Here is a 7,135-nt window from a genome sequence, read left to right as displayed (position 1 = left end):
AGAGGAAATCGAAAAGGCACAACAAGGGACAACTGTAGGGGGCAACGTCCTGATGAAGATGGAGAATATGGGACAAAGTGATTTGATTTGTGAGTTTAATGCACATGTTACTGACAAAAGATACCTTGTTGTGATTGATGATTTGGCCACTATTGTTGAATGGGTTGCATCAAAAGTTTCTTCCCGAGAAACAAGAGAGGTAGCAGAATTATACTCTCTACACGCCGAGCAGAAATTGCAAGTTTCTGCCCTGATCAACCGCTCCAAGTAACAGAGCTTAAGCAGCTATCATCAGATCAAGCACTTTATCTCTTCCACCAGGAGGTAATACTTCATCAAGTGACCAATGTTTAATCTTATCGGTTCATGTTTTGTTAAAATCTTTGCTTGTGTACACTCTCATCACATCAAGCACTTCATCAAGTGGCAAGTGTACACTCTTATCAGTTTACATTTTTTGAAAATCTTAATAAGCTTGTGTAGCAGCTTAATGATCCTCATAAATGAAACTTATCCATATTCTTAGGTCAACATCTGCATCCAAAGGTGCTTAGTACACGAAACCTGTTAGGTTCTGCTGCAATGAAATGGAGCTCCCCTTGAATTTTCAGTTATGTGTTTAGTAAAGAATGAAACATTGAAAAATTGTTTAGAGCTGGTGCTAATATGCGGGTAGATGCTAAGGTCAACACTAATACATGGAAACTCCAGGCATAAATTTTGTGGAGCACATGTACATAAAATTTCTCATATATATGCTATATCTGTAGGGTAGGCCTGCATCAGGTGTTGTAGAGACTAGACCGAACACGGAAAAAGTTATCACTACTGAAGACAACCCAGTAACGTCCACAAGTGAAATAGAGGAACAACTGCCAGAGAGTGCCACTGGAGATACAATTAATCACTCACCTCCCGAAAGAAGTTTGATCGCTAGCGTCACAACGACAGTGGTTGAGGAAGTGTTCACTGGGCGAGAAGCAGAGCAAGATCATGTTATCAATTTTGTTGGTGTACCTCAGTGTAGGGAATGGGAGGTCTTGGGAAGACAACTCTTGTTTGAAGCAGCTACCGAAGCCAACAACTTGGTGGCTGGAAGCGTGCTTGGATCACTGCATTGCGTCCGTTCGACCCTAAAATGGTCATCAGAAGTTTAGCTTTGCAACTACTGAGTGATGTAAGAGAAGACTCTATTGGAGCAACAAAAACCAGAAAAGAAAAGAAGATCATAGCAACAATGAGACTTCAAGAATTGGTTGAAGAATTAAATCTCCTTGCGAATAAAAAGAGCCTCATTGTTCTTGATGATATATCAACCACTGCAGAATGGGATTTGGTCAGAAGTTGCTTGAAAAATGCCGGAACGGTCAGTCACCACAAGGGAAAAAATGTTGCCAAACATTGTTCAGGAGAAGACACCAACATGTATCGTCTTGAAGGTCTGAAAGATGCTGCTGCACTTGATATCTTCAAAAAGAAGGTGCTTTATTAAAAATCTGATATCTTAACTTTCTTTTTGCATGAGTCTTTTTTTGGCAGTAATCTTTTGCATGAGTTTTTTGTTAGATATGAAGGAAGACCCCCGGCCTCTGCATGTAGATCATGCATGCAGCCACTTTATTAATTATTCACACAAATCCTTACAAAGTCATGCAACAGTAAGACTGAAGCCACTGTCTAGGCAACAAAAGTGTCGCCACTCCTATCCAATTAATGAAGGGATGCTGATAGTCTGGGCCTAGTACCAGAAAAACCTCGCAACCAAAGCTAACATCTAAGGCCTGAGGTCCCAACCAGGACGCCTGCGGGGTATGTGGCACCTACCAGTCCGACGGTCTCCTCAACCAGGACGCCTGAGGCCGCCGCAGCCACCTGCCACCAATCCATCCTCAGTGTTGTATGGTTGCATCTAACTTGCCCGGCCTAGCTGCCGTCGACGCCACCACGACGCTAAAAAACGCCACCATCTTGTGCGAGTCCATCTCCGCGCATCGGGCGCCGAATCTCCAGTGCGCCACGCCGCTGAGATCCACCACCATAAATGGGCAAGATGAAGCACCGCTCTTCCTCTTGTCCCCTCCAGCCAGCACTTGCTCCAAAATGATGCCCCCAGGAGGGAGAACGATACCGAAAGCTGTCATCGTCAGATCTGGTAGACCCAGATCTAGGGTTTCCCCAGGAACATCCGGATCAGGTTGACGTGACCTGCAGCGACGATGTCTCGAGAAGGGAACGACGTCCGAGACGCCGCCACGTCCACCAAGACCGCAGTCAGGCGCGATTTTCACCGAAAGCCACGTCGTCCCGATCTCTCTCGGCTGGTTGGAACCGAGCGGAGCCTCGCCACGAAGACGTACGCCGCCATCGGTACTCCGGCGGAGATTCGTCATCTCCTCACCGGTCCCTCCACGCGCCGCCGGTCGGCGCAAGGCCACCCTGCGGCAGATCCGATCGGGACGTTGGATCCGCAGCCACCGCCGTCACCATCTCCGCACAGATCAGCCAACCCCGCCGGATGGGACGCTACCACCGCCGCCGTCCATCTCAGGGCCGCCGCTCCGCCGGCCATGGAACTGCGGCCACCGTCGCGTGGCATAGGGTCGCCGCCCTAGCCGCCGCCCTCGGACTCCCACGAGAGGTGCCGCCCCTACCACCTCAGATGGGATCCCACAACCTCCGCCTGCCCAGGTGCCTTTGGCGCCGGGCCCGCCGCCACTGCGGCCCACGCCGGCGGCAGCGGCGGCAGGAGGAGGCGCGAGGGGTGGCCTGCGGCGCTAGGGTTGGGGGGGCCCTGGCGTCGCCCAGGGGAGGCGACGCGAGGGGAGAGGAGGGACTTTTGCATCGAGACATAAGATTGAGACTTTGTCATCAGACAATATTATTTAGAGTTTTTTAAGATGTCTCAAACACATTTCTTATCATTCTTTTGTCATTTGCATCGAGACATAAGATTGAGATTACTAGACTTACACTCCATAACTCCATTTTGGATCGAGGTAGATTCCGATATATCCTATTACTGAGTGGTCAGCTATCTGCTGATATTTTACAATAAGCAAATACACATGTGCTTTTATTGTGGAAGGAAGACGGTGAAATGTGAGAGGCAACATTAAATGTATTGATAAAGAAGAGCATGCAATAGACTCTATTCGGGTTCTTCTCTACAACACTGCTGAAAAAAAGCACATAATATCACAGCTCAACAACCACAAACTGAGCTTATTAGGCATAGGACTTCTTTCAAAAGCCACATACTGAAGCAAGACTGAAAAAAGCAGTTTTTTTTATCTCAAACGGTTATTCTTTAATCCAAGTACTTGACAATATTTAGTTATATTTATGTTAGGTGTTTAAGAACAAGAGAGGAGAGGTTAATTTGGACCTTCATATGGAGGAACAAGCAAAACTTATCTTAAAGAAGTGTGATGGACTTCCCCTTGCAATATCAACTATAGGTGGATTCCTAGCCACAAGGCCTAAAACTGCTATTGAATGGAGGAAGATGCATGGCCGTATTAGTGCTGAGTTGGAGATCAACCCAGAGCTTAGGACTATAAAGACAGTCCTTATGAGGAGCTATGATGGCTTACTCTACCACCTCAAGTTGTGTTTCTTATACATGTCCATATTCCCAGAAGACTACATCATTAAGCGCAAGCGTTTGGTGAGGAGATGGATCGCAGAGGGTTATTGCAAGGAGATGCATGGCATGACAGCAGAAGAAATTGGCGACAACTACTTTGATGAACTTTTGGACAGGAGTATGATTCTGCCAAGAGAAGGTGTAAACCATCATAGTGGGAAAAATAATTCTTGTCAGCTTCATGATATCATTCGTGAAATATGCATCTCCAAGGCTAGGGAGGAGAACCTTGTTTTTACACTTGAAGAAGGATGTTGTTTGAGCAGTATACGAGGTCCAATACGGCATCTTGCCATTAGCAGCAATTGGAAAAGAGATACAGATGTGTTTGATATGCTGGACTTGTCACATGTGAGATCACTGACTGTGTACGGAGAGTGGAGACCGTATTTCATCTCTGAGAAGATGAGGTTCCTCCGAGTGCTCGATTTGGAGGACACATTACGGTTCACAAATCACAACCTTGATGGAATTGGGAAGTTCTATCACCTCAGATACCTCTCTATACGGAATGGTGCTTATATTTGGTATCTTCCTAATTCTATTGGGAATTTGAGCTACCTCCAAACATTGGATATCAAAGGCACACATATATAAGAACTGCCAAGAACCAAAACCGAGCTTCGCAAGCTACAACCTCCGTACAACTGGTCGTTATATTCGCGCAGCGAACGAACATGACACGTTTGATTACCGGTTAGTGGAGAGGTCCATGGAATGCGAACTTTTGGTGTTCCAGCAGGCCATTTTTTTGCTATCTCTAGTCAAATCATTTTGGAGTGCACAACGTGCAGAACTTGGCTTGAACATGCACGATATGTTCAACGTGCACCGTTCTCTCTGGGTGCGTTTACAACATATATGTACAGAAGGTGTTAAAGCTCCAAGAGGGACTGGAAAATTGACGTCCCTGCTAACACTGGGTGTTGTCAATGTTACAAGGGGGCATGAAAAGGTCATAAAGGACCCCAGCTGTGTAAGCTAGATGTGTGTTTCACGTTTATCAACAAGAAAAACATGAAGAAGTTCTGGTCTGCCATTGCTGCTCACAACCAACTACGTTCTTTGACAGTGCATGGAAATTTCATGCAAAAAGAATCCATAGATGGTTGTTTGGGAGGTGATTTGTTGCCACCAAAACACCTTGAGAGCCTCACGTTGTTTGTCCCCCTAGACAGAGTGCCGCATTGGATGCATCACCTACAGAGTCTATCAAAGTTGGACCTAGAGCGCAGCAGATTGGACAAAACTGATGACATACAAGTCCTCGGGGGTCTACCAAACCTTGCAGTTTTACGATTGGGGTATTAGGCAATTGACGTGGATGATCTGCATTTCCCGAGCCTGCTGGTGCTTGAGTTTTTCGTCCTGTTCAATCTCAACGTTTTGAGGTTTGGAAAGGACGCAATGCCTAAGCTCGAGCTGCTACAAACTTACGAATACATGGAAATGAAGGGGCTACAATTTCTCAGGAACCTCAAGGAAATTCGGATGGATGGTGAAGGCATCAATATGATGAAGATACAGTTAGAGAACCAGTATGCGGAGCATCCAAATCTCAAGAACATCAGCCTGAAGCTAATGTATTCTGGCTGTGTTGATCATGTCCTTAGTGCTCGGGCCCTCTCCTTGTAGCCTTATTTGCCTTAATTACCCTTCTTCTCCTTGTAATCTGTTGCTTGGATTCATCGATGTGTGCTGTTCATGTCTGCATCTCCTCTAAGCTGGTTATGTGTATGTGTGCTTGATCAGTTATCCTCTAAACTCTAGTACTCCATCCATTTGTGTCCGAATGATGTTTCAGAAATTGAAATTGTACCCAATGTGTATCTTTGGCTGTTACTTCTTGTACCGCATCATCATCTGGACATATTGCGAGAAATTGATAAAGTTCTCGCGAGAATGTGTCTTGTAATAGGTCATGCAGTTTTGTACCATGATGTTACAGATTTGATGGACTCGCGTGACAATATGACAAACACGGAAGAGCAACATACTTGACGCGATGACACGGTGGAATATGGAGAGGTAGAATTTGTTAAGCACATAGGCAGGCAACGAGGTTCTCTTCGAGAAGCTGCTGGATCTCTTTTGGTAGTGTGCGTGCCTCACACACATGAAGGAGGAAGCAGAGACGCAAGTGATGTGCACCAAGGGTCTGACTTGGTGGATTGATCCAGACAAGCCAATCTCGGCAAGAGCTATTAAACTTGTCAGGTGCTCTGTCTTCAAACTGGAAAAGGATCATGTCCAAATTTGAGCTTGTTTGCTCTGTTTTCAAACTGAAAAAAGATCCTGTCTACAAACCTCGGGAGTCTACCAAATCTCGCAGGCAATTATAATGAATCAGCTGCATTTCCTGGGCTCATCTTTCCTGAGCCTCGTGGCGCCGAGATTTGCCTCTGGCCCTGGGATAGCAATCCCGAACTTTTGAGGTTTGAAAAGGACGCACTGCCTAAGTTCGAGCTGCTACAAACTGACAAATAAATACCTGGAGATGATTAACGGGCTATGGTTACTCATGAACCTCAAGGAGATTCACGGGAACTCTGTTGTGCCTCACGTTCATGCACACCAGCAGGTCAACACAGCTGGAGCAGGAGACGCTACGAAGCAACCGTGAGGGAGCTCCATGGCCAGTCTTGTATGTACAAGCCAATCTTGGCATGAGCTGTTCAAAATTCTCAGGAACAGATGGGCCAACCAAGCGTGTTAACCAGTGCCTCGATATAAACAGCGTTCACTCTTTTATTTTCTGTATGCAGGGGACTCATAGACTTCCGGCCATGGAGCTTTGGTACAACTCGAGTTTCCACTTTTCTATAGGTTTTGCTCTGCCTCGCCTTGTCCAGACTTTGTCTTTATCATATTTGTATCCAAAAAGATAAGTGAATTGAGACCCTAACTAACACTGGGCTGTTTCTTTTCAGATTGAAAAAAAAAATCCCATCCGAATTTACATTTCGACTTGCATTAGCATCGAACAGTGATACTCGCAGAAATACATAAAAGCATGGTTTCCCTTTGCCCAGTTGCCACTTAAATAGCTACTACAAGTACTACTCAACTCTGTGTGTGTGTATATGTACTGTAGCTCTGTTTTCCTTGCTAGCTTAATCTAGCAATGATCTTCTGGAAATAACTAAATAAAGATGCATAGCTGAGAATGATATGTATATATGCATGCATCTAGATAATCTTGTTTGAAAAACTTAATATACAGTTATTAAAACCATTATTAAAAAGCTAGTATATCATGCTCTGGATGGTCTAGATATACAAATTTACATGATTATTACAAGCCTGAACATCATTAACCGATAGCTGCTCAGCTAGCCAGTAAAAATAAGAAGCGGAGCATAAGGGAAAGCAAAAGAAAGCAACCCAGAACAAAGCAAAGCATAAAGCATAGAGCTACAACATTCAGATAAGAAACATTCAGCAGCGGATTTATAACAATGCACAACTGTTGCAAAAATCAAACGCACG

At 45.1% G+C, this 7,135-nt stretch overlaps 1 pseudogene; it reads left to right on the top strand.

The window, feature by feature from the left end:
- Positions 1-1,237: 1,237 nt before the first annotated feature.
- Positions 1,238-5,408, top strand: LOC125525292 (annotated as a pseudogene).
- The last annotated feature ends 1,727 nt before the right edge of the window (positions 5,409-7,135 follow it).

Source organism: Triticum urartu, chromosome 7 (assembly GCF_003073215.2).
Source record: "Triticum urartu cultivar G1812 chromosome 7, Tu2.1, whole genome shotgun sequence".
Taxonomy (NCBI): domain Eukaryota; kingdom Viridiplantae; phylum Streptophyta; class Magnoliopsida; order Poales; family Poaceae; genus Triticum; species Triticum urartu.
The sequence above is the reverse complement of the archived record's forward strand: the minus strand, read 5'-3'. Positions and strand labels throughout refer to the sequence as shown.